General features: G+C 42.3%; 1 protein-coding gene across 5 annotated transcripts in view; it reads left to right on the top strand.

Annotated features, from left to right (window-relative positions):
- Window positions 1–27792, top strand: part of TPK1 (thiamin pyrophosphokinase 1) — a 312799-nt gene that overhangs the window by 121825 nt on the left and 163182 nt on the right. The gene's annotated exons all lie outside the window — the stretch shown is intronic.

Here is a 27792-nt window from a genome sequence, read left to right as displayed (position 1 = left end):
CCATCACATCCAGCTTCCTCAGCTTTAGGCTAAAATACGCCCAGCTTGTTTGTTCTTTCTTATTGGTCATCTTTTCTTATTGCTCTTATTGACCTCTCTTCGTTTAGTTCCAAACTGTATCTTAAAGTGCTGTGGCTGAAGCTGGCAAGATGCTCTACAGGAGACTTACCCAGTGCCGAGCACTTCTTTAACTTGCTTCTCGTGTTCAGTCGACCTATGCTGTTGAATGAAAAGCAGCAAGAGCAGGTTCAGGGGGGCCCATCTCCTGCCTCCATCAGTTTCTTGACTTATTTGTGTGCCTGAGTGGTTCACGTGTTCCCATTAAGCAAAGGAAGCTCTCACCTTCCTCCCTATGGTACTGCTCAGGCTGGCTTAGCAACGTGACCTCGGTTGATGAGTTTAATGTATGTAAGATGTTGTATGTCTTCATCTGTGTGGTGCCATTTTTATGATGTGTTTGGTTGGTTTTCCCATAAGTTTTTGTGACAACTAGCTCAACAAATCTGAATTGCAGTTATTCTTGTTTAAAAACAATCAAACCCAAGAAAACCCATCATTTTTGTAACTAGTAATAAGGAGAAATTGTAATTTATTTATTTTTTTCATTGCTTTTTCATATTTTTTCATTAAAACAAATTGCCTTCTAGAGTAGTAGGGGTAGAAGAGTAACCAAAAGGGCAGGATAACTTTTCCTTTGGGAGGCCTGTCCTTGGGAACTCTGAGTGTTGGGAAAGGCAGCAGGGCAGACGGGATGGACTCCCGTGACCTGTTGCTTTTCTTTCCTGGCTCTACAGCCCTGAAAGGTTATTTTCTTAAGACTGTGGTTTTCCTTTGTTAACATCAGTTCCCACTTAGAAATAAGGATTGCTGAACCATTCTTGATTGCTAAACATTTGCAGCTAATCAGAGTTAAAGGTGAGTTACTGATCTTTATGGGATTTTTTTGCTTTGCCTCGTTCTGTCTGCCTTGCCTATCCTGTTATATATTTCCTTGAATCACTATCAAGCACTGTTACCCACTTCACAGTTAGGTTGTTGCTTATCTGTATCACACTACGGCAACTTCTTTCTCAACACTTTCTGATTAAATCTTAAGGCATCGATTAACCTGTGTGTCACTGGCTTTGGGGTATATGAAGGTGAAGATACATCGAAAACTATCATTGTATTGGCACTTGTAAAAACAATCATTAGTCCTTGTGTCTCAGATGCTATTTTCCAGAGAGAGGTCAAATCCATCGTGTACCCAGGTTTTGCAGCATTAAGAGTTTCAGGCTAAAGAGGAGAGCAGTGAGCTCTACAAGAAGGAGGATAATCCTTTCATAAAAAAACCACCGGGTTTCTGGGGTTCTGTTTAGTATTTCAGTATATCAGACTTACTGTATGACAGGAGGTGGGTTGCCTACAGTTACTAAGAACATCACTGTCACTACCTTTCTAGTTTCTTTCTGTGAGCTGCATAAAGTGGAGGAGTAGCAGTGAAACTGAAAAATGGTGGTGTATATTCGTGTAGCATTTTCTATGTATAAAACATCCATGAGGTGAACTTGGGTGATGCACAAAAATGTAGTTGCTGCTGTGTAATTCTCCTCTGAACTGGGCATGCAGAGGCATCCAAGAAGCTCTGATTCTGTGTTTGAACATCAGAAACAAATTTTGTAAATGTTTCTGGTTGACGTAGCTGCTAAATTTCAAGCACAGACCTCAAAAAAGTCTTCAAAGCAACTTATATTTAGGAATACAGATTGCTACATTAATTTTGTCTTTAGGCGACACTGTTTCCCCCCCCAAGGATTTAAATAAGCTGTTTAGTCAGAATGAATCGAGGGTATTGGTTGTACAAAGTGATGTTACTACTATAACTTGGATTTAACAAACCCTTCTGTGTCCTAGTCTGTGTTGAAAAGCTGAAGAGGAAAATAGGAGTCTTAATTGTACAGATTTTAGAGCTTACGCTTACTGAGTTTTGTACCTGTAAGTAGCAATGAATAAATTTAGACATATCACAAACTTTTCAGTGCTGACTACTCCTGAGGAGTTTCTTGTACTTCACGTGCCTGGAAATGGTTCCCAGGGTGAGCTGTTCCATCACCTTCCCAGGGACTGAGGTGAGGCTGAGCAGCCTGTAGTTCTCTGAGCCTTCCTTCTTGCACTTCCTGAAGACGGGAATGACACTTGTTTTCCTCCAGTCTTCAGGCCCTTCTGCCAGTCACCAAGATTGATCAAAGATTATCAAGGGTGGCCTTGCAATGACATCAGCCACCTCCTTCAGCACCTGTGTCTGCATCCCGTCTGGGTGCATGGACTTCTGTGTGTCCATTTTGCTTAAGTGTTCCCTGACCCAGTTCTTTACCACCAAGAATACATTTTCCTTGCTGCACTCTTTGCCCTGGTCTGTGGTACCTGGGAATCCTGAGGGCTGGTCTGGCGAGCAAAGCCTGAGGCAAAGGTGGCATTTGGTGCCTCAGCCTCTTCCATGCTCTGGGTAGCCAGGCCCCCTGTCTTATTAAGCAGTGCACCCACATATTTTTAAGTCTTCTTGTTGTCACCTATACACATATCGAAGCTCTTCATGTTGTCTTTGACATCCCTGGCTGGATTTAGCTCTATTTGGGCTTTAGCTTGCCTAATTTAATCCACCCCCAGGCAGAGCTCCATGTGTTCCAGCTGCTCACACATAACAGGCAACTCCTTCTCAGTCCATCTTCCCAGCCTTTCCCTCCTAAAGAGCCTTCATCCTCTCATTGCAAGATTCCATCCATCTTTCCGCGATGCCAACACGATTGTAGCTCTGCAACTGCACACAGGTCTCGTAACTCATCATGGTTTTCCTCATGCTGCATGCATTCTCCAGGGCTTTGTTTTGCCTCAGAGGTTTGAAAAGGAAGCAATAGGCTTAACCTCTGAGCAGGAAGACTAAGCTAGTGTAACTTCCACGAGGAGAAATAGTCACATATTTTCTTGCGTGAAAGATGGAAAGATAACTCATAGTGGAGCTGTCTGTATATTTTGATGGCTTCATGTGAGCCTTCTGGCAATTAGTGAGGGTTATTAGGGCTAATGCACCAGCTGTCCTTTCTTCCTTTTGTTGGCTACTTCAGTTGACTCTTTAGGCAAATTCAGTGTAAGTTATAATCTTAGAAACCACTGTCTGCATTGTCAGGATCATCAAAAAAGAAACAGTGGGGCAACACCTAGCAATACCCATATGTAAAATGAGATCATTTGTCTTATTTCCTGAATAACCTTCTACTCATGGAAAAGTGGGTCCCTAATAGGATTATAGAGTGAGAAATTAATATATACTTCACTGTGTTCCATATTGGATTAGAAATAGGGTACTTATGAAGGTAATTAGCCATTGATGTAGCTTAATGTAGGGTTGAGAGGAATTCTTTGCTTGAACTCTTCAGATTAAACGAGATATTGTTTTTAAGCCATCTTATATTCAGGAAAAATTTAGAGCACTGATGCAGAAAAACATTGAATGAGATTTTCTGAGTGTAGAGTTATACCGGAAGAGTACAGTGGTCTTTCCGTGTCTTTAAAATCAGTTCATTGTACATTTTGGGGAGGATGTCAGATAGTTATACATGTGAAGTTTTTGCTTTATTAATGTTGATATAAGGATATGTTTCAGTAACGTTTAAAAAAAAATAATTGGCCTCTGAAACTGTGTGGTCAAAGCTATTTGAAATGGCTTTCTCATTGCTGCTGGTGGTGAAGAGTTCTTTGAATTGAGGGATTACAGTCTGAAAGCCAAGAAGGTTGAAAGCTGAGGCAGTACTTTATTTGTCAAATGGCTTAAGGAAATCTTTTACATCAGACGTTTTTGCCTGACCTAAAAATTGTAGCAGTGTTTAAAGATCAAAATCAAGATCTTGAGTTTATCCTAATAAATTCTGCAGGACTGTTCAGAAAACCCATCCTTACCCACAGTTGGCTCCTTTAGGAAATACCTGACTTGTGGTCCATTTTTAAATCCTACTTTACTTTAGAAAATAGCCAGGCACCAACAAATTTCAAGAAACCAGAACAACTTATCTCTCAGTGTTTGAAAAGATGAATCGATTTGGAGTTGCATAAGGTGTTTGTTTCAGTAGTACAGATGGGAAATTCTCAAGGTACATTAAGGTCATCTAGTTTTTGGCTTTTTTAATTTATTTCTTCAATTAATTACATTCACTAGATTACATTTTCAAATACATTTTTATTCCGGTAACTATGCACTGTAAATATAATTCAAAGTTTTTTTTCAGAAACTATGGTGAGCTGAATATCAAGAGATATTCATAGATTCAGTCCTCAATTTCAACCACAATTAGCCTCCCCTGTTGGGCGGTGTTCCCTGGAAGTACTCGAGCAATAACATCGCTAGGCATATCCAGCTTGTTTGGTCTCTGAATCAACACTCCCAGAAATGACAAGGGGTGAAAATCATTGGTGGGGTTTTTTGGGTTTTTTGTTGTTTGTTTTTTTTACTGCCAGGTTCTTCTTGATATTAAAGAGCAATATAAAGGCGGACCAGGACTATGTATTGTTCTGGAGTTATTGGCTAAGTCACTATAGTGCTTTGTTTCTGCTTAGACATCAGCATAGTTAGTCATCAGCTTCTATGAAGGAAAAAATCTTGGAGTTACATAGCCATGGTTCGGATTCACTTGAGAATTTTAGGAGGTGTAGAAGTACTGTGCTTTGCAGATCACACAAAGCGGAGATACATTTTGAAGGAGACGCCAGAAACCAGCTGCAAAAGCTATTTTACAGCTGGGTTTGGTTGGAGGTGCTTCTAATTGTAGTTACTACTGTATTCCATAAACCATAAGAGAAAATGGACATGGGCTTTTCCAACATCACCTCAACCTGAAAACAAACAGCAGATCATATAATCTATTTTTTTTAAAAAAAAGATAAATGGGCTTATAAATATTAGCAGAATTTAGTTAAGTTGCTCTTTATGTTGAATTTACGTTGCTTTTGCTAGTCAAGATGGAAATTGTAGAATAATAGTAATATTTAGAACTAATAATGATGGGAGGTGACAGTGTGGTCTGTTGTTCTGACTCCTGAAGGTCAGAGCTCTCTTGGAAAGAAGGCTTAGTCTCATACTCTTACAGAAGCTATGAAATGGCTGAGGTACACCTGTGTGCATATATGCAGATGTACCTTGCTGCTTTTATTTCAGGAGACACTGAGAGTAAGTTACTGCCTTAGTACAGGACCATGCTTTACGGGAGAAGAGTGAAAAAGAAAAGCCCTCTTAGGCAGAACTTCTGGATGCGCTTCAGAAGCGGCAGAGGTACATACACCAGGTTTCATCCAGAGGAGGAGTGTGAGTGTTGTCTGCTGGTTAAAGTGGAGAGCTAGGAATCAAGACACTTGTTTTGTTCCCAGTTTGTTCAAAGTCATCCAATGAGTTACCAAATCATCTGAGATTCTCAGTTAGTCACCTTTAACATGGGGGCAAATAGCCCTTAAGAAGGGCTCAAATGCTGTTCTCGTTCGTGTGGTCTCATGGTTTTCTGATATTTCCTTGCTAAGAGCTGTGGCTATAAAAGGGCCAGCTATCATTCCTCCTGGAATTGGTATTTAATAAGGAGTAGTAGGTCCTAGGTTGAGGCAGACTTGATCTCCATGCATGCTCCAGGTACCTGCATGTTTTAGTGTAAATCCACAGAATTTCTTTTTTTTTTTTTACCTTTTTTTGGTTTGTTTGTTTGTTTGATACCTCAAGACATTCAAAGACAGCATTAAGACCCTGTTGTTTTAGCTCCACAGATGTAAGTGTGAGACTCAGCTTTTCTGGAATGATCCTAATCATGTTAAAGAGTAGATGGGAAGGACCCGGATAAAAGTCTGGTGAGACAGAGTGATAAGCAAATACAAAACAGATGGACAGTTTGACTTAGAAGCCAGGTCTCCTGGCTGCCAGTGAGGTGCTCTGCCCATAAAACTGTGCTGCCCCAGCAAGAGCACCATAAGCCAAGTTATAATTGCCAACCAGGAAAATAAAGGGTCACAGTTTGTCCAGAACAGTAATTCTGGAAAAAAAAAACCAGGAGAAAAAAAAAAGTGGCTGAGGAAAGGAGAATATAGGGACTCTTTCAGTTAATCCCAGGTCTCTCAATCAGAGGGTTTGTATTGTTTCAGCTGCTTCTTCAAATAGCTGTGTCTGTGCCCCTGGTGTACTGTAAGTGGAGGAATGTCATCGCCATCTGGGTGATTTCTAGCTTTATGACATGGTAAAATCATTTATGGCCACCCCGATGCTGGAAGTTAGGACTTTGTAGTGATAAAATATCTGTGCATTGAGTCACAGCTGGAAAAAGCAGCTTGGGAAAGAGTCCTGAGCTGGCCTGAGAGCACTCTGCACTTTATAGTGTTTTGGTTCATTGTGCCTAAGGAGTAATTCTTGGGATCCAGGGAAGGCTGGCTCTGTGTGTAGTATTGGGGTGAAATGCCTGCCTGTGTTTCTTTTGGATCTCTGAATATCAATAGAAATGAAGGATTAGGCAGGCAATGCTTGCTTTTATGGAGCAGTACTTTTTACAAGCATTTGGGGTGGGCCGGGGAGGTGGAGGAGGTGGCAGTTTTCCTGTGGCTGAAACAAAGCAAAACCAGAAAGTTTTTCCAAGTCGCAAACCAGCGTGGGACTTTGCTGCAATCGTACTTGTCATTTGTAATTTAAAATACCAACTTTGCATTGAACGTGACAAGAGCGATCGCGATCTTAGGTTTGAAAGAAGCTCTGTTAAGACGCAGTATGTCAAGTTCAGTGTTCAGTCTGGGAGCACAGAAATACATGTGCTATCGATGCCTTAAAATGAACGTATGTTAATAACTAACCTTGAAGTTGACCGATCTGAACTGTTGCCCTTCACAGAGATTTAGGGAAGGATAACTAGTACCTGTTCACCTTTTTGGCTGCTTTTTTTCACAGTCTAGAAAATTCCTGGAGAGAGAGGGTATAGTCCCTTCCAGGTGACTTCAAATTACACAATATTACTTAATGCGATGGAACACAAATAACACCCATAGATAAATTATTCAGATTAGGTTTTGCTGTCTCTAAAATGTTCTTTCAGTAAACTTATTAGTGATTGTTGGAGCGTAAACATCTTCTGGATGTTTATTTCTTGGTTTTCTTTCTTATTCTCTTTCTTCAGTAAACTCTGCTGTCTTTTTATAACGATGTGAAAGCCAGAATTTCTGACTTTTAACAATTTGCATTCAAATGGGCACCTTTATTTTGAGAACAGATGATTGTGTACTTCAAATCTGTTTAAATTTAGTGGTAGTGAAGCCAGTAGCTTGTGAATGGGAGACTTTGTGCATTATAGAATATAATGAGAAGTAAAACTTTAAAATATAAATCCATTTATCTTTAAACTATTTTTCCTAGTTCTTCTGCTAAGATTTGTTTTTAAATCTAATTTTATTCCAAGAGTGTTTCCATTTTACAAGTGGGCTCTTACAGCTTTTCATTTTAAAACGTTTTGTGCCACAGTTGTTTTCACAGAAAATGCTATCAAGAACAATGAACTGCATTCTCAAACTACCACCAAGGCTACTTGTTACAGTTGATAAATTAGAGCAGTTAATAAATTAACTCTTTACGGCCAAGTGATGAGTACTTTGTGCCTCTTCTGACAAGGATAAGCCACGGAGCGAAAACTGCAAAACCAGTTGCAAAGCCATCCACATGAAGGGTTGAGCATCAATGAATCAGTTGGACTAGGTGAAGTTGCCAAGCAGCTCTACAAATTGAAGACACAAGGATTAGTCCTTGGTAAAAAGTTAGAGCCCTGAAACATGGTAGAGCCAGTTTTGTTCTGCTTCCAGAAATAATTTGCACAAGCATGTGGATAAGGTGTACAGTGGTACCTCCAAAGCTGCTTTTGGATACATTTATATTCAGAGAAACTAAAATCTTCTGCTTCAACTCATTGTTCATATAAAAATCACACTCCTGGGTGTGCACACTCCTCTACAAGCAACATACTACCTACCTTATTTAGGTATCACTCTGGGTTTTATTTTTGCAAAATGGGGGAGAAAATGCCTTTATGTGGTTGTATTTTTAAAAAAAGAGATACTTTTCTGTCTCCATCTTGCATACAGACTTTATTCTCAAAGAGTATTAGGCAATGTACCTGAAAACCATAGTGAATGTCAGTTATAAAGAAATGTAGAAAATTCTAAAGTTGCAGAACATTTTGGGCAAGGGAAGAAAGATCTTTTGGGGTAACAAGTGAAAATACAGAGGGCAGCTGGAAATGGCATAAGCTGCACAGAAATATCTTGCCTACCCATCCCAAAAAACTGGGTAGAATGACATCTGATCATGTGTTAGGATGTGAAACTGGTAAGGTAGGTTGGATCCAAGGTTACAGAGGGTCCTAAATGGATATCAGTGAAGGTCCACTGGGCTTGTCTTATGATGCTTCTCTGCCTGTGTGAGACGTTCTGTACAAGCAAGTCTAGAGTTTACCTGCAAACTGATTCTGGGGTCTCTGGAGAACTCTGGACCAGTATCAGTATCTCATTCAGCTCTAGCTCGTTAGCTCAGCTAAGAAATGGAGAGTGGTTGGGCTGAGGCACGCGCTAAGGTAATAGAATGGTTTCTGATACCAGAGTGAGCTTGTTCTGTATGCCATTGGCAATGCCTCTACTTGCAAATACTTTCCATCTCACTTATCTTTTTGTAAGCACTTGTGTACACATAAGCACCCTGAGAATAGATCAGCACTGCACAGATACGCCTAGAAGAGTGAACTTTGGAGAGATAAGAAAGAGAACAGAGCAGTAGATGAAGGGTTAGATGACAGTTTCAGAATACCATCAAATTACCTGTCTGGTGTGAGACAGTCTGATCATGAACAAATTCAGAATAAAGATATATTTGTCCCACAGTAATTCTTTTTAGCTCAAATAGGTACATATGCATGTAACTGTATAAAGTATTGAAAATGGACCAAGGAAGAGATGCATTCAAGTAAAAAACTCACAGCTTTTAGTGGGGTTTGGCTGATGTCCTGGTTTATGCCTTTGAGTAGCAATGAATATTGAACTAAGTTGACTGCAAAATAAAAAAGTCAAACAAAGAAAACTTGAGAATGAATACAACTCAGCGTTGTTTAAATTTGTATTTTATTCTAGAGAGCAAAAAAGCAAACCATCTGTCTCTGTGGGCACACTACCTGCAGATTCTGCTAGAAATTAGGTTTTGGGTTTTTTTTGGATTTTGAAACGCACGCGGTGAATGGGAGACTGCAACTCGTTCACAGTAACTTTGGCAGAGCTTTTAACACAGACTTTTTTTTTTCTTTCTTTTTTATTTCTTTTTTGTGTTACTTAGTTTCTCTTCTTCAATGTCACAACACAACACAGGAATAGATAAGGCCTGTGCTTGCCAAATAGTGACCCAAATCACCTTTTGTACAGATTCAGGATCTTCTGTTGACTTAATTGGGAAGGGATTAACCTCTAGATGGCTAAGCAATTACACTCTCTCCATACGTAGCCCTGAATTCTTGCAATATAATTAATGACTTACGTGGTGCATCACTTCTCCATGGTGAGTACAAGCAGGGAAACTGCCACAGCTGGGTCTTATGTTTCCAGCAACCTGGTACTGTTCCAACAGCCTGTGAAACGGGAGGAGCAAGAGTGAGACTCTCACTGCAACTTTGTCAGTACCCAAGTCTTCCAGAGACAGGGATGTAATCCATTTTTATCCCTTGTGGTTAACAAACAAACAAAAAACCCTCAACAGCTTCTAGCTGTGTAAATAGTGTTTGAGCATCTATTACCCTGATTTCAGATTTGAAGCCAGCATTGGCAATAGTTGGAAATTGTTACTGCCTATTGTGTTTGGGATTACTCTGCGGTGCCCACGCAGTGATCAAAATATTTAGAATAGTCTTTGGAAGCAGTAACACCAGGAATGAAATTCATGCTACAGCAATAACTTGTTCTTGGACTAGTAACTCTTGAGGGATATCCCACCTACGCGAGCTGCTTGACTCTCAAACTGCCTGGCTTTCCCTGGTTGTTAAGAAACTCCAGCTGGAATAAGTTTCTTGTTTCTTTTTGAAAGTAAGCTGAGTGGCCCATTCAGGGTATCACATCATGTGGCTCATGGGAACGTGTAGGTAAGATGTTGTGGATCAGACAGAATACACATGGCAGTTTGCTCTGTATTTCCTACAGTGTGTCTTTAAGTATTTTAATCTCCATGTAAAAGGTGCCTGGCATATGGAAAAGAATAGAAGCAGTAAATAATCATATAGCTGTTCCCCTTCATTTATTCATTATAAGCGTTCTATATAAAGAAGAATGACTGTCTAAGTGAAGGCAGTGGATTAACTCATTAGTGTGGAGAGAGCTCATACGATGCTAGTGAAGAAGCTTGATAAGCATCAGCAGGTTAGCAAAGGTATATTTTTAGAGCTCTTGATGTACAAAAACCTGACAGAGTGGGTAGCAATGGCAGTGGTTAAAAGTGGATTAAAAAAATGTCACCTCTTTTTGTTCAGCACAAAAGAGAGTGGCATACAGGCGTAGCTCACAATATTTAGTATGAGGGTAGCAGGATTTGTAGGTAGGCTCCCCACACACACACACTTTTGTTGTTTTTATAAATAAGTGAGTGAACAGAGTGATTTATTCCACACACACCCCTTTGCAATTGGTGCGTGTTACAAGTCCAGTGCCCTCATTCAGGGTGCTGGTCATCCAGCTGTGGGCCAGTGTGGGGAGCAGTGCCTATGGTTGTCACCCCCTCTGTGCAGAAGCGAAGTCACTCTGCAAGGGCTTGAAATCATACAGCCTTTCTGCACTGGTACACAGAACTTGGGCTGTCGCTGCTTCTGTGCCAGCGGGACTTTTGCCTCGGTGTTCAGGAAAGCTGAATAGGTTCGGTGAAAGTTGGCACAGGCATAATCTAAAAAAGGCAAAAATTGGGAGGGAGAAAAACAGGATACAAGGAAAAGGATGTGAAGGGAGTGAAATTGTTTTTGACCCCAAAGCAGAAAAAGAGAAAAGTTTCTGGAATAAACCAATCTAATAACTCCAGTGGAGCAACTGTTACTCTGTCACAAGAAAGAAAGAAAGCAGGCTCTGTAGTAGTAAAGACAAAAGAATGTGATTTGACTCTGCAAGTTCCAGCAGTATCTGTGGGAGGATTGATGTTTTCTAATTTTATAAGCTGCAGCAGGCATGTTAAATGCTGGTGACAGATCAGATTGGAATTGTGTGCATTAAAGTATTTTGAGTGGTAAGAGAAAGACAGACTGTCCCAAAAATACAACTGAAAAAGAGTCAGTAAACAACTCAGTGCCATTTTTTTTTTTGTTAAAACATCATCTGTAAGATCTGACAACAAATACTTGTAATGAAGAAAGTGACAGATGCGAGTGTCAGCATGCCTTTTTTTTCTGATGCTTTTAATTTTAGGGGGAGGGGGGAAACATGCATAATGTGATTTTGGGATGGTTTTGTACAGGAGGGAATCGTGTGAAGAGCATGCGTGGATTGAAGGGGGTGTCAGCTCCCGGAGGGAATTCTTAGGATGGTGAAGAATCCGTTTTGAAGAGTTAACACTGCTAGCAAGTGAGTTACTGAACCCACACCCCCTCTGCAAGCATCTGCTCTGATTGGCAGCAAGGGGCCAACATTGATCCATCATTCCAAGCTTTGCAGCAAAGCAATGAAAGCAGCTGTACGGGCTGTGGTTCTGCCCCTCGTCTTGTGAAAAGGTTACTGCTCTCTGACTTTCTTTAGAGTCAAAGTGTTTCAGATTGAACACCAATTTCTGACAAAGATAGGAGCTGGAACTGTGCTACACTGTCCTTGGGCTTGGTGGGGTACTTAAGCTTCTGCTGGCTTAAACAAATTGGAATTACATGGGCAAATCCCTCCTCGTTTCCTTACTCCCTCTTCTCTGCCCTGCAGTGGAAGCAATAGGGAAGAGTGTCCATGATCATGTTTGCTGTAATGAGCCTGTCCTCTGGGGAAACCCTTGCAGCATGTTTTAATGTTAATCTAGTATCAATTGATGATTGTAATTTATATGCTTTAGTTCTTGTTCATTAAGTGACCACATGCAGGGTTCTTGTATTTTGTGTGTTCCCCATAAAAACCCATGCATTTCATTAAATCTAAGCATTAAAGGAAGTGCTTCCCGGCAAAGCAATATTCTAGCAGCATGTTGCAAGTGTTACAGGAGGGTCCCAAGGTCACAAACTCCTTTCAAAGGTTAATTAAGTCTGAAAGAAAGGTATTGCGTTGTAATTAAATGGTAATGAGTTGAGAGGCCATGAATATTTGGTATATAATGCAGTACCACAAGGCAAAGCCAAAATAATCTGCAAATTTATTATTTTATTTAGTATTCTATTATAAAATACCCTTGGGTGTCCGTGTAATTTTTATTCTCCAACTTGCCTATGACAGAAGGGGGATTAAGTGGTCAGCGCTGTCATGCATATATGTGATCATAATACACCTCGGGACTGGTTTCAAGAACTCTAATAGCATTCCCGACATGCTGAAGAGGGCTTTCATCAGGAGGGTGATGCCTTCCCCGTTCTGCGGGATCTCATTTTTAATCAGAGTGGAAAGTGCTTTCTTTGCCACATTCACACTGGAAAAGCAGTGGCAAGTTTTGAGTCCTTCCAATAGCGCCAGCAGAAATACAGGCGCGTGCGTGACCCCATTTAAGAGCTCATCAAAATTTCCCTTTTAGTTCTTGTGCTTCTGGGGTTTAATATTTCAGCATGTTCCAAGTGTATTAGGCAGGATCTTGGCACAGGGCCACAGACAAGTTGTCAATCCAAATGTCGGGGTTTTTTGCTTTATTCCCTTCCCTCTCCCCCTTGTAAATCAGCTGATTTGGACGTTCATGCACTGGCTTGCTCCAGTCTTATCTCTGGAGAGTGGATAATTTTAACTCTGAACATATTATAGGAATCCAGAGGACAAACACATGGGTTACCAGTAGGCTGTAGTTTTCGTTCCTTACTTCTGTGTTTTAGAAGTAATTTTCATTATTTATTTTTTTTGGTTTATCTGAAAACTGCCTTTGTAAACTGTTTTTCCCACCTTGTGAAAGAAAGAGATGGAGAAATCTGCTCATACATACTCATCCTTGGGCTAGACAAAGGGTGGGCACAAATCCAGGAACCTGCGTTTTGAAAAATTCTGTAAAAGTTGAGGCTCCTTTTACCTTACATCAGCCTTTCCAGGTAATGACACCAGCCGGGAGTACAACTGAAAAGAAATTGTTGCTCTTCTATCCCGCAGCTCATGGATGCTGCAGCCGCCCTTCCCGAGCCTGGGACCCAGCTGGGCCCCTCCCCCGCAGCTCTGCAGGGGGACTTTGTGCACCGCCCCCCCTTCTCTGTCACGGACCTAGGTAAGAGAGGGGGTGGTTTAGGATGTTAGGGAGCCATTGGCAAAAACCACTGGTGGTGGGACCCCCCCAAAGCGCTGCAGCACGAGCCCCGGCAGCCATTGCTCCCTTGCGCAGGCGTGCCGCAAGTCCTGGAGTGTGTGGGGTGAGTTTGGAGGGGGGAACGGTCCAAAATCTTTGTGCCTTGTTTTGGGCACATAAGTACAAATTCCTGTGAGTTACGAGCTGGCTGGCTGTAACTGGCTGTGCAGGCTTGTTTTGCATCTGAGCTTAACCAGGTATTTCACAGCCTAGGATTTAGGTGATGGGTTTGCTTACAGGGAAATGGAGTTCTCTGATCATCTTCGGGAGTACTTTCCATTTCTCTCTGAGGACAATTAGGAAAAGTAACTTCAGTGAGAGTTTCTGTGTCATTCCAGTAAAATATGGGTCCCTTACCTCATTATCAGGCAGACGGATCTATTCCTCCCAACTTTACACATTTTTCAAAAACTTATCAACCTGGGAATTAATGACCTGCTGGTATTAAAATGTGTGGGTGTGGAGAAAAAAAATAATAATTACCAAGTAGTGAATTTTACATAGAAGGAATGGGCCACACTGTCAGCCAGAACTTCACTCTTCAGTTAACTGACATGTCTAATGATGGTTACGCTACATCATGTCACCTATGGTGGTCTAGAGCATCTCAATGCACACTAAATTCAGAGTGTCTGGTTTTCAATTCCTCTGTGTCCAGTCTTCTAGAGCATTTCCAATGTTTCATCTGCTCAGAGTTCTCCTCTCCCTTCCTGTACCGTAAACAGCTACACACAGCAGCAGAGATCTCAGACCTCTGAGTGTCTTCCCTCAAGAACAGCTACCATCACCGTATATAAAGGGAATGGCTTTTAAATAAGAGCTCATCACTGCATTTGTGTTATTTATGGGTAGAACTGTGTCCTTCAGATCTATTTCTGATTCTATAAAAGAAGTCAATTAGTGTGTTGAAATTTAATAAAAGATTAAATGGAACTGGTAATGACAATAATAGTTGGATAGCAGTTGAGGGCTTTATAAATATTTTTTTAATCATAGTAATGTCAGTTGATATGGGGGGGGGGGGGGGGGGGGCTGTATTGTTAAGCATTTCTTATAATAAGCAGGGCACCACCAGCACCAGAGTTTACATTAAAAGGTTGTTTTCAGCTCTTCTACTTGATAGAAAATTAATTGTACAGACCCCAAGACAGGGACTCTGGACTATGTGCTACTTACCCAGAATGAGGGATTTTCTGTCTGAGAGGGTTTATAACCCACATAGGCAAGAAAAGGGAAAGGAGGGTCGGGGAGGAGAAAGACTGAGGACAGAGCACTCTGTAGTATCACGTGTACGTTTGCAATGTTTCTCATGCCTCAGTCATGTGTGTGGTTCTTTCTGTGATTGCCATGTATGAATGTCAAAGCAGTAAATCTATACATTGACCTGCCTCTATTTGATACTTGTCAGGTAGGTGGTTACCTAAATGCTATCATTTGTGCTCTGTAAATCCTGTATGGGGAAGTGACGGTAAACTAAGTGCTGCAGCTACAACCCGGCGGGCTGACTCAGGCTCCCCCCCAGCCCTCCCTGCAGTGCATGCCACCAGCCCGCTGGAGCTGTAGGAGTTTGGGAGATGGCTTCCATCACCGGCTGGGTGTTAAGGGCTTATGCAGTGGGCTTGCCTGGCAAGGGTTTGGTAGCAGGGGGGCTACAGAGGTGACTTCTGTGAGAAGATGCCGGAAGCTCCCCTGTGCCCCTTGGAGCCCGTGCCCACCAGTGTCCTGGCCAGGGCTGAGCCCCCAGCCGCGGGGGCAGCGCCTCGGGGTGACATAGTTAAGAAGGGCTGGGGAATCTGTGACAACTTGCAGCTGGGAGAGAGGAGCAGACTGTGAGGCGCAGCCCTGCAGCCCCCAGGGCAGGGCAGGAGGGGGCCGGGGGGCTCCAGGCACCGCAGCAGAGGCTCCCCTGGCCCATAGAGCCCCCCAGCCTCCGGGGAGCCTCCGGGGGATCAGCTTCCCCCCTGCAGCCCGGGCAGGGGGCTGTGACCCCTGGGCAGCCCGCGATGGGCCAGCTCCGGGCAGAGCCTGCGGCCCCCTGAGGAGCGGAGCCCGGGCTGGGGCAGGGCCTGTGCCCCCAGGGGGGACCCCGGCTGTGCCCGGGGGGCTGCGCCCGAGGGGGCCCCACGCTGCGGCAGCTCATGGGGAGCTGCAGCCCCTGGGAAGGGCTCAGCTGGGGCAGCTCATGGGGAGCTGTGTCCCCTGGGAGGGAGCTGTGTCCCCTGGGAGGGACCCCAGGCTGGGGCTGGGGCAGGGGCAGGGCAGGGTGTGAGGAGGGAGCGGCAGGGAGAAGGTGTGATGGGCTGGCCCGTCCCTGTCCCCCTGTGCTGCTCCAGGGAGGGAGGAGGGAGAGAAACCGGGAGTGAAGCTGAGCCTGGGAAGAAGGGGGGAGGGGTGGGGGGAAGGTGTCTTTCTGATTTCATTTTAGTTGTCATTTCCCTGCCCTGATTTGAGTGGTAGTAGATTAAACTCTTTTTCCCCAAGTCGAGTCTGTTTTGCCCGTGATGGTGATTCCTGAGCGATCTCCCTGCCCTTACCCCCACCCACAGGCTTTGGGTTATATTTTCTCCCCCCGCCCAGCTGTGCAGGGGAGCGCTCCAGCAGCTTCGGCTGCACCGGGCACCCAGCCCGCATCAACCCACCGCAACTTAATAGCGGTTGTGGCACGTACCTACTTGCTTTACTGAAAACACACTATAGCACCCTAGCCTGGAGGATGGGCTCGGGAGGTGGGTGCATACACACACAGAGGTTTCTCAAACACAGCTAAGGCCGTTGTAGCTGAAGCTGGTATTGTCCAGGAAACAAGCCTAGCCACTGCTACCATAACTACTCTGCTGCCCATCTCTGAGCTGTTTTAACACTCGCTCAGGTTTATATACACTTCAGTCAACCCAGTTCTCTTTGTAGCCTTGGAGACCCTTCACAGTGTCCTTTTGATTTCTTTTGGCCATTCTTGCACTTTCTTGGTGTTTGGGTTTTTGTGGTTTTTTTTGTGGTTTTCTTTTTTACTTTTTTTTTTTTTTTTTTTAGTAAAGATTATTTGGAAACCTGTTCAATTTTAAATGAGGTAAAAGTAACAAATGAATTTTACAGCCTCTTCTGAGCCACAAAGTCTGAATATAAGTATCAGTTTCCCTCTGAATCTGAGTTTTGCATTGAACTCCTTGTGGGTTCTGACTTGCTGGCTGTGCTGCTGTCACAGGGAGCCAATGTGGAGCTTCCCTGCGCTGGGGGCAGAGCTGCCACGCACGTGTGCCCAGTGAGGCCATCTGTGTGCAGGTGTGAAGGGCTGGTACCTAGAAAGGACTTTAGCGTGGGATGCACGTTTCTGATGCTTGTTAGTGAGTTCTATAGCAAAGGCTTTGCAGTGGTAGATGTCTTGTTCACAGACCTTGCTTTCTCACAAAAATGTGCTGCCTTGATGTATTTGCTGTTAGTTCGTTCTCAAGAGTTAGGACTTCTAAGTGTGTACCAGAGAGAAAAACAGCACAGAGTACTGTGATTGTTGTGATAGCTGTTGTATGTTGTGCTTAGGATCAGTATTTCCTTGGTAAAATCAGTTTAATAAGCTGCAAGTGAAATACTGGTAGGTCAAATGAGGACAGCGTGGCCTCAATAGCCACTGCACAGGTATGAGAGAATGTTGGAGAAGCGACAGCCTGCTTTGTGGTTTTAATATTTAGCAGCTGAGGGCTAAATGGTGAAATAATTAATATAAACTAGATTTTCAGTTTCTCTTAAGTTCTCCTGGCTCAGTTAGCTGCTGGTGAGTTACTCCAGTGTCAGGCAGTAGCTGAAGCCAGGAGAAGACTGTACCTTCTGAGCTGGTGCTTTTGGGGGACCAAGGAAGCTCTGAGAAACAAGAAGGGCCTTTCAGGGTTTGGCACACTTTAGCCAGTGCAAAATTCCGGTTTTTTTCCTCCTAAGAAGCATTTCCTACCCTTATATGGAATACTATGGCTGTGTCATTGCTCTTCCCCTTTTCAGCTGGGTCATCCCGGGAGGTGCAGGGAGCTCCCCTGTGGTGGTGATGGCCAGTGTCTAAAAAGCCCGTTTCTTTGGGGGGTGGGGGGCAGGCATTGAAGCTATGCTGGCTGCCAGGAGGAGCAATCTGACTGCAGCAAAGCTAAAGGAAGATGTTAACAGCAAGATTAACACATTTCCTTGTGCTTGGGAGAGGCAAGGGAAAGCAGACGGCCCGTATAGTGGCCAGGGTGGCTCTGCCACAGGTTTCCTTACATGTAGGTTTGGTCGCTAATGAACAGCAGAAAGAAATAAAAACCTAAGTCCAGCAAGTCACTGTCAACCAGACATCTTTTTGTGTCTTATTAAGGTGCAGAACGTAGGTATAAACTTACCTGTTCATTTTAGTAGTTTAAAAGTTTTATAGGAGGTAACAGCAGGAGAGAGATGCTTTTTCATTAGATGAACGTGTTTTGTCAGTCCCTCAGTCTTTATCTCTTCAAACACAGAACAAATAAAACCTTGATAGAAAAACTGTTTCAACTGAGTACATCAGGTTATGATCAGAAGGCAGATTTATGTTTACAGGAGAGCTGAAGCTTTTTTTTGTTTCTTATTTTCAGCCATACATCAAGATTTTATAAAAGAGGTTTTTATTCTTTAATTAGAGCTTTATCAGAGGCATTTGAATTGCAGCTCTGCTCACTAAAATGGTTGTTTGAATGCCTCTTCTCTTACTTGAGAAAGAGAGAACTGCTTGTATGTGTTCATAATGGTAAATGTGCAGGCTTTGCAGACTACAATATCCATACTTGTGCTTCGGATCTGTAGGAGTGGTGACGCTGTGAGGAGGGCAGGACGAGGATTAGCATAGGATCCCTGCCAGCTGCAGAAGCCTGACCCAGCTGTGGTGCTCCATCCCACTGAAGACAGGGACACTAACTAGTATATTAAACACTTTTCTACCGGTTCCTTTGGAGCTCCTAAGGCCTACGTTTCACTTTTGCAGTTAGTACTAACCTTAAAAGAATTTCTATTAAACTTTGCAGTACGATGATGTTGAAATTACAAGTTCCAGAAAACAAATAGGGTCATACATTGTACTGCTGAATCGTGGAGAAATGGGACAATACTTCCTTGAGTTAGCCTGATGAAAGTGAGGATGCTTTTTGGTAAAGGTTACTCAGTGTCAAATGGAGGCTGACTCTCATTTTGTATGCGCATTTATCTTCTGCTATCTCTCTAATTAATGCTTCTGTGCTGTGCTGGGGAAGAGGTGCCAGGTACCTTTTGAAATGTTAATGCCAGTAGAGTATCCTGGTTCGCTGTCAGTTCCAGAGAACCTGCCGCAGAGGTCAGCAGCGAAAGATTTAATAAAACTTCTGTCTCCCAGGGACTTACCAAATTTCAGCCATACAGAGACAACAGACTTCAAACAGCTGCCTGCCGTTATGTGTCTTTTCTCTGGTCCTTGCTGTGTGGGCTTCCATTCCCCAAAAAGATTAAGTGATATGTTTTGTTCCTTTTTGTAGCCCAAGTGTTTTTCAGCATCCTCAGTGCATTGCTTCTCTGCGAAATGTTATGTACCTTAGTGTAAGGGCTCAAAACCTGAAGAGATTTTATTAATATATTTAAGGTACTCAAGCACATCCTCACAAAAAACCCAAAGGGTCAGAAGTTTGCTCAGTTGCTGCTCTGTGGGCAGTTAGCAGGACAGAAGACCTCTTCATTAACGACATGGGAGTCACCTTTGTCTTTCAGTAGTTGTATTGTCATCAGATGTTCTGGTTTCCTCCTTAAGGCTTCATGTCTTCTGTGTAGGTGTCTTTTCATACATTTTTGTGTAGCAGTTTACCTTTTATGACTGGTCATCCTCCTTATAGATAGGTGTCAAGGTGTCTCTTTTCTGGCCATGAAACAGAAAAATTAATCTATAATATGATCTGTACATGGAAATCAGAAAAGAAACTGCACATAATTAAGAAGCATAATTAAGACTTTTGAAAACCTGCAGATTGCTCCTTGCCTGTTGCTCAGTAAGGGGTTAAATCTTTTCTCATAGCACTTGTGAGTCATTGTGTGGAAAGGGCTCTAAAGGATTTCTACTACAAGCTACTTGCTGCAGTTTCAAGCCCTGAAGAAGCAAAGGGCTTCTTCGAATTCAGCCCCTCCTGCATGTTTTGGAAGTTTTTGGAAGTACATAAAGAAATGCTAAACTCAGGGCAGGTACTTCAGGTACTCAGGTGAGGGTGAGTGAGTTATGGAAGCAGTGAAATCCCAGTGAACGTCTTGCACATGTAACTGTTTGGTTGTTCTTGACTTTTAAGTGTTCTTACTGGTGTGAAAGTTGACAGAAAGGACAGATAGAGTTAAAATACTAGTCATCAAACCTGACTTTTGAAACCGTATAATGAGTTTTCAAGCCACACTGTAGGGTTTCATCATAACTATCTAATTAGGAGGAAAAAATGTAATATGTGTGTTTCTAGCTTGTCTGGGAAAGAAGAGAAATTGTTTCTCTTGCCTTGAAAAATTTTGTTCTCACTTTGTAGCAGCAAAATCCAGCTTAAGTGGCATGCCATGAAGAAGCCCTGAGCTGGCTCTGGCTTCTAGTGCTGCCTTTTTGAGACCAGTATCTAAATTGCAGTTTGTGTGCTTTGTCCCTGCTTTCGTCTAAGTTTTAGATCCAACCCCTCTGATTCCTCACATGCAGTCAAAAATGGTGATAATGAACAGTTTACCATTCTCTAAGGTAATGGCTGTCTCTCCTCAATTTTTAGGGCAAATTCTGCCATCGGTTGCTTTGACTTGAAAAGAGGGAAAACAGTTTTGGGTGTCTTATCGTCCTGTATCTTCTCAGTTAGCCAGATACCTTCCCCTCTCTGAGGGAGCTGTGGTTACCTTGCTGCTCTTCTCCTCCCTTTTCTCTGGCCTGGTGTCCTAGAAGACCAGAGTGGCACTTCTGGATGCGTACTTATGCTTCCCCAGCTTTCAAAATCATGTGCTCGTGAGTGGCTTATGCTGAGGCACTGGTGCTTATTCAGGCACTGGATTAATAAGCCACCCTAAGCCATGCTGCCCTGTGCAAGGATGAAAACTCACAGCTTACACACACACACACAAACACACACACCCCTTTCTTCATTCCTTTTGCCAAGGATCCAACAGCAAGAGGTGGTGTTTGAGCCTGTGAGATGCTGAGTTTCTTCTGAGAGGTGCTGAACAATTTCAACTTTAATTGGCTCAGAGGTGATGGCGACAACACTGCAGTCACGCATCCTTCATTTTAAGCCATGCATCAGTCTGTAAACAATAAAAAAGAAGCCACAGAAGCAGCAGTCTCTGGGAGTTGCTTGTCCTGTGCACACTGGGGTTTTCCTGAAGTACTTGTACTTACCTGAACACCAGAGAGTGTTCAGCATCGTAGAAAACAAGTGAGCAGTTCTTAAATCTCAGAGCATTGCTTTATGTTGTACTGCATTGATTGTAACTGGAGAGTGGTTTCAAATATTGACAATTAAAAAGAAAAATGCAACAGTTTTAGCCATCATTAACACTTTTGTTTGTCACTGAGGGATAAGGTTTTGAGGCAGAGCATTAGCTGCTTGATTTTCGTTAATGATAATGGGAGCGAGTTGGCTGTCCCCTGCAGAAGATGTCCCCCTGATGTATGCTTGGCATAGTAGTTTGAGCTGAGAGTAATATATTCTCCAATTTATTTCAGATATTTTTTTTATTATTTGCAAGGTGACACTGCATACCAGGCAAGCATAAATGAATGCGTTATTGCTCTCGTATCTTCACAGGCTTTTATCTTTTTCTTTAAATCATAGCATTTGCAAATAAAATAATACTTTTATGCTCTTTAACAGTAAATTTTTGAAAAGTAAGGAGAAAAGAGGCTGTTCTCCAAGGCTGCCAGATCTTGCCAGGTACCTTTAACCACAAAGCTACCAGACTGTAATCCATAGGTTTGGTAACACTCTGTGCCAAGAACTCTGACAAAGATGCATGTGAACCTGCTGTGTATGCCTCAATGTATGCATATACTCACTTTCTTTGCTAAATTGGGGTCTGCAGTACTGTTGGGGGTGGGTGTGTCCCACCCCCCCCCCCACCCCCCCCCCGCCTTTTTTTTTTAATTGTGTTAAAACTCATCTGGGTTTATTGTAATGTACAAAATATTGTTTAGGAATTATGTTCTGTGTAAGCAGTTGCTTAATGAACATTAGGGGTTGTTAAGGTCTTTGAAGAAGGCATGGGCAAATGGGTTGGGGTTGTTGTTTCTTTCTGAATTCCTCCAGCAACTAGCACAGCATTGTTGTCAATGCCACCGTGTTGTACAGGGAGAAGGGAGGCTTTGTGGATTGAAATAACAGGAATGTGAACCATGGAGTCCAAAAAAGTAAGCTAGCTGATTTCAAGAGAGTTTTGATTAAGAAGCAGAGGGTGAAGGAGGTAAGGACGGTGCTTTAGCTGTTTTTTAAAGGCCTGGTGATAATAAGTTATGGGATCCTTAGTGTGATCTGTTCAAGGTGAACCAAAACAAAATGCTTTATGGTCAGTTTGAAGTTTGTTAATTGCATTGGTATTTAGCGTTTGGCTTTTGAGTTTTAGGTGTGCCCCTTACTTGTGGTAACCTTGCAGGTAGTACCAAGAAGGTATTTATAGATTGAATAGACATTAAATCTGAATGTATCTCGCAATCTAACATCTCTCCTTTCCCCAGCAATGGCCCTGCTTGCATCTAGATGGGTCCTCTGTGTATGCTGCTTTGAGGCAAAATATAAATGGCATCTGCTGGTGCTGTACCTGTCTCTGAGAGTTAAAAAGACACTGATCTTCACAGCAGTTAACAGTATGCTTTTGACAGATTTAAGCAGACTCAACAACTTTCTGATGAGAACAGCCCTCGCTTACCCTTCCAGTCAAGACCTACAGTCAGGCGGGCGAGCTGGAAGTGCACCAACACTTAGCAAATATAGATTTGGAGGCATTAATTTTTGTTTGTTGTGTTGGTTGTGGTTTGGTTTTTTTAAAAACTATGATCTTAATATTTATCCTGAAGTAATACTTACAGTCCTTTATCTTCTGTATTCCCAAGTACTAGATGCTTTTAAAAGTCTATGCTGATTTCAGTGACTTTGCTTCATGTTAAGTCTGTAGCATTTTATCTTCACTGTATTTTTTTCTGCTGGGAAGTAGATTGTGTCTGTCTGTTAGTCCCAGGTAAAAGACACCAGTTTTAAATTTATTTTTAGTAGGAGGAAAAAAAAAAAAAAAGCACAGGGAGCCCACACTGTGCCCTGGAACGATACAGCAGGGACATGTACAGCTTGTCTGCATGAGATTGTTTTCTGTGCTGTAACTGAAGGAAGCAAAGGGTACCACAGATACTGCCTTTAAACATTCATGTCTCTGATGTTAACATTTGTTTAAAAAAGGTTAATTGCAGGCAATTATGTGCTAAAGGAGCTACATCCCAAGAAAAGTCAATAGTACTAGGGAACTGTAACTTTGAATTAATGATAGAACTGAACAATTATGTCAGAGGAATTTATTTAAGGAGGCAGCATGGTTTTTTATTTTAAACTGCTAAGGTGTGCTGTGTTGGTTTTTTGGTTTTGTTGTGGTTTGTGGGTTGTTTTTTTTCCTTTTCATACCTATATAAAAAGCCATATTTACAACTCCAGACTGAATTCTCAAAGTGAGTGAACAAAGAGCCAAGTATTCTGATGTTTTAAATTTAATACCTTCTTCATTAGTGTTGATTATTTAAAAACAAAATTGCTTCTTGAATTAAGCTGTATCCATTAGATGCGTTTCTTAAAGGCAAACGAGGCATAGTTGTGCTTACTTAGCATGAGGACCTCAGAGTTTAAGTACCTTATATTTATTTTGTAATCTGTGTCTATGGTAAGAGTCGATTACTGTTTTATCATACTGGTGACTAATATTTCATTAGTGTATCTTGAAACTATGGCAAACGTTCTGGAATCTATTTTTTTCCTGCTCTCCAGCTCAACGTCATGGGGGTTCATAAAGCTGTTCAGGAAACATTCAGCTTTTATCCAATTTGGATAAATCCCCTAGCTGGGATCCACCTCAAAACTGCTCAGAAATAGTGCTGTTTTTCCTTGGTAAGCTAGTTAAAGGTTTCATATTGAAACTCTGGGAGGTTTTGTGTTTGGTTTTTGTTTGTTTGTTGTTTTTTTTTTTAATATTATATACATGAAACCTAAGCAGGCTGCTATGGAAGTGCCTTTAGGTCCTTATCTGAAAGCAATCCTGGCCCTCCTGACACCATACTCATTTTAGATGGATTCTGTATAGCTCTAAAATACTCCGATGAGAACAAAAACCGAAACAACAAAGAAAAGAAATACTACAGGGGAAAAAAAAAACCACCCAAACAAAACAACCACCAAACAACCCAACCCAACCCTCATCCCCAAAAAAAGGAAAGAGAATGAGAAGAGAAAGAAAACCTCTGGCTGGCCCAAAGGCTCTGGGGATTTTTGTATTGCGCAGTGCATGGCATTTTGCTGCTTGACAGCTCTAGAAAAGGCTGGGTAGACTAGACTGATCTCACAGGAATTTTATACTCTTAGCCCTATTAGGACTGCGGAGTTGGCTCTCTCCTGATCAATGTCAGTGTGAAGCAGCAGAGAATCAAGCCAGCTGAGCTGGTCATGACCTTATCTGCATAGTGATAATTAATAGCTAATAAGACTGGTAAAACATGGTTCTGAAACCCAGTAGGCTGCATCATCTGAACTGTTTAGAAATTAAAATTTTAAATTGCACTTTGAAAAGGAATTAAAGACATCTTTTGCCATCATGGGCAAGAAGATAACCTCCTTTGCTAAAGGATATGTGCCATATATGTCACTAAAATAATGTCATCTTCAATACGGTTATGCTACAGAATAGGAATTATTCATGAATTTGAGGTCAGAGGGTAGGAAATCATGGGTTAGACTAATATAATACCTATTTTTAATCTGTACTTTAAATAAGGGCAGCGATTTTAAATCTTGTGGAGGGGCCTTTCTTGTTACGTTTTTCTGACAGAATTTTCTCTGCTCACATAGTAGTAAGTTTGAGATGTGATTCTGCAGAGCCTGTTCTCCTGGGTTAGTCTGTCCTCTGTGGTAAATACGAAACTATTCCAAAGCAAACAAGTGAAATCCAACTATTACAAAATATTCTTAAATTACTTTAGTATGAGGGGGTTTTCCATATATATTTCCTCTCAACTCTTTCCCCTTGTTCTGTGTCAGCTAGCGCTGAAGTTAGTCAGGCTGGGACAACTTCTCACATGATGGCTGTTCTCTACTTGTATGAATTGGAGAAGAGCTTTGACTCAGTTCTGCTCCCCTGAATCAACCAGTCTATTCTGCAGAATTCAGGAGGACCAAGTCCAGTGCAGCTTTTGGCTCTTGACTGAATGTTGGGTTGCTCTTGCGGGTCCGTGTAGTCAGCAAGCTACAAAGAGCAGCCGTCCTCCAAAGATAAAGCTGAAACATTTTATGATGTTTGTGAGGCAGACAGTAGAAGTCAAGATTTACTCATGATGGATTTTATTTTTTTTGTTCATAGGAGTGACTTTCTGAATTTTCCTTGTTTCTGGTGTTTATAATATTGAAGGAGAAGAGAGGAAAGAACTCTTCTCTTCATGTACCTTCATGTGAGGCTTAGACTTTTTGCAATTTTGAAGTTCCCAGCCACAATTCATTATTCTCTGTTAGTCACTTCTGGCTTTGTGGTGGCTACAAGTGAACAATTTAGAGGGGTCGTTTGAAACATGTTTCCTGGCAGAGGAGATGCATTCAGGCAGCATGGCCAGGAGCCCTGACAGAGCGTGTCAGAGGAGCAACTGAGATTTGTGTTTCTTTTGCTTGTAAAAAATTCAGACAGAACTTCAGCTAGCTTTTGTCATGGATATGGTTTTATTTGGGATGAGAGCAAAATCTGTGCAGGTGCATTTGATTCTGAGAATATACTTTTTTGGCTAATTCTGCTCCCAGTTATGCTTCTTGAAATGCTCGGGAGAACTGAGCTGCATCAAAAGCAGCGCGACCAGCAGGTTGAGGGAGGTGATTCTCCCCCTCTGCTCTCATGAGACCCCCCCTGTGGTGCTGCATCCAGCTCTGGGGGCCCCAGACATGGACCTGTTGGAGCGAGCCTGGAGGAGGGGCACACAGATGCTCAGAGGGCTGGAGCCCCTCTGCTGTGGGGACAGGCTGAGAGGGTTGGGGCTGTTCAGCCTGGGGAAGAGAAGGCTCCGGGGAGACCTTACAGCAGCCTGCCAGTACCTAAAGGGGCCGACAAGAAACCTGGAGAGGGGCTTTTTCCAGAGGCCTGTAGTGATAGGACAAGGGTTAGTACCCTTAAACTGGAAGAGGGAAGATTTAGAGTAGCTGTAAGGAAGAAACTCCTTCCCATGGGGGCGGCGAGGCGCTGGCAGGGGCTGCCCAGAGCAGCTGTGGGTGCCCCATCCCTGGCAGTGCCCAAGGCCAGGCTGGACGGGGCTGGGAGCAGCCTGGGCTGGTGGCCTGTGTCCCTGCCCGTGGCAGCGGGCTGGACCTGATGATCTTTAAGGTCCCTTCCAACCCAAACCATTCCATTATTCTACATGATTCTGTGATTTAAAAGCACTGCAGTCTGTAGTTACTGTAGCAAAAAAAAAAAGGAAAAAAAAATGACAAAGACACTTTTGGACTTTACGGGCTGCATTTCAGTAAGTTAAACAACTTCAGGAGATCAGCTTTTTAATCAGAGTGGATGCCTGTGTGGTCCCACATGGGCTGGCTGTGGCAGCTGGGCTGTGGCTCCTCCTGCCCAGCCGGCTGGGACACTGCTGGGGCTTGCAGTCAGGGCCGCCACTGGGACACCTAGAGCAAGCTTCCTCTTAATGTCTTTGTTTCAATCAGAAAGAAATGAAAGGAAAATAATGAATGGAAAGAGAATACCTGTAGGTTTTTTAGGCTTGCTGTATTGAGTAAATATTTGGTTGGGAAACTTGTGGAAAGGTACAAAGGCAGCAAATTAAAATCTCAATTTTGAAAATGCAATATTTTTTTGTATGTTGAAAAGGTTGATCTCGACAAAGGAGCAAATCTAATTTTCTGTTTAGTTTTTGCTGGTTTTGAGCTATACTGTCTTGGGTGTATAAAGTAGAGTACTGGAGCGTTTGCATTTCTTTTAGATGGTTTCTGCCTCCTCAATAAAACCCAACGCAGAAGGGAATGCCCTTCCCCCCGCTCTGAGTGTGGGAGAATCACGTTTGGAAAGATTATTTTTAGAACATATCCTTTTATAACAGCCTCAGTAACAGCAGAGAGCAGGGAATTTGAAATGCCATCATTGGTTGTGAACTAACACAACAATTGTACTTATCGGCTTCTGCTGGAGCAGCTTTTGGTTTTCAAAGGAAATGGTGGCCAGTGACCACTTGAAATCTTTGAACGGTGCCAGAATGTGAGGTTTTAAAAAGTTTTACTGATGTTTGTAGACCTGCAGCATTCTTCTAAAATCATGCAGAAGAAAAATATGTCCCAGTATTCTTTGCCCAATTCCTCGTAACTCAGCTTGAGCTGTACGCTAATTTGCTGATGAACCGTCACACCCCTTGTAAAGTGTAGTAACCTTGGAAAAGAGAAGCTCTGTGTTTAATCTGTTAGAAAACACCGAAATCACAGCTTTAATTTCAAAACTCAATTCAGCCTTATCTGTTGAAGCAGTGGCAACACTTTCACCTGTCTTCTTAGCTGCTGCTTAAAACTCCAAGAGTTGTGCCAGATGGAAAGCTGTATTTCTCTTTGTGGTGGATCTTTCTGGTTTTTGTTTTCGTTTTTGGTTTTTTCCAAAAAAATCTCCTAAACTATTCTTTCTGTAAGGCAGTTGATGTTTCATTATGAATTTGGTAAGAATTTATGCAGTAAATATTTTGAAGCATTCTGCTCTACAAGAAGCAGGTTAAGATAAATATCACAACATTATTTCTGTGAGTTTTGCAGCAGTGTTACTGTAAAATGATGGTTGGGATTTAATTCAAGTTAATACACATTTTGTACATCCAAGATGTGACTTAAAAATCACTGAGTACTTGGTTTCTGGTTTTTGTGGGGGAGTATTTTTAATAATCAAGAAGAGCAGAAACCAGATGACATCAGTTAACAACTAAAATACAAATCTGTGGAACATTTGTGGCATGCCAGCTGTCCAAGAAGCAACATCATCATCATTTTCTGATAAATAATACCCTCTGAGGCTTGATGTACAGCACTCGGATATACTTCTTCAAATACTTTGCTGACTGAATGATACTT

This window comes from Falco rusticolus, chromosome 4, assembly GCF_015220075.1.
Source record: "Falco rusticolus isolate bFalRus1 chromosome 4, bFalRus1.pri, whole genome shotgun sequence".
Classification (NCBI taxonomy): domain Eukaryota; kingdom Metazoa; phylum Chordata; class Aves; order Falconiformes; family Falconidae; genus Falco; species Falco rusticolus.
Note: the sequence above shows the minus strand (reverse complement) of the source record. Positions and strands in the feature narration are given on the sequence as shown.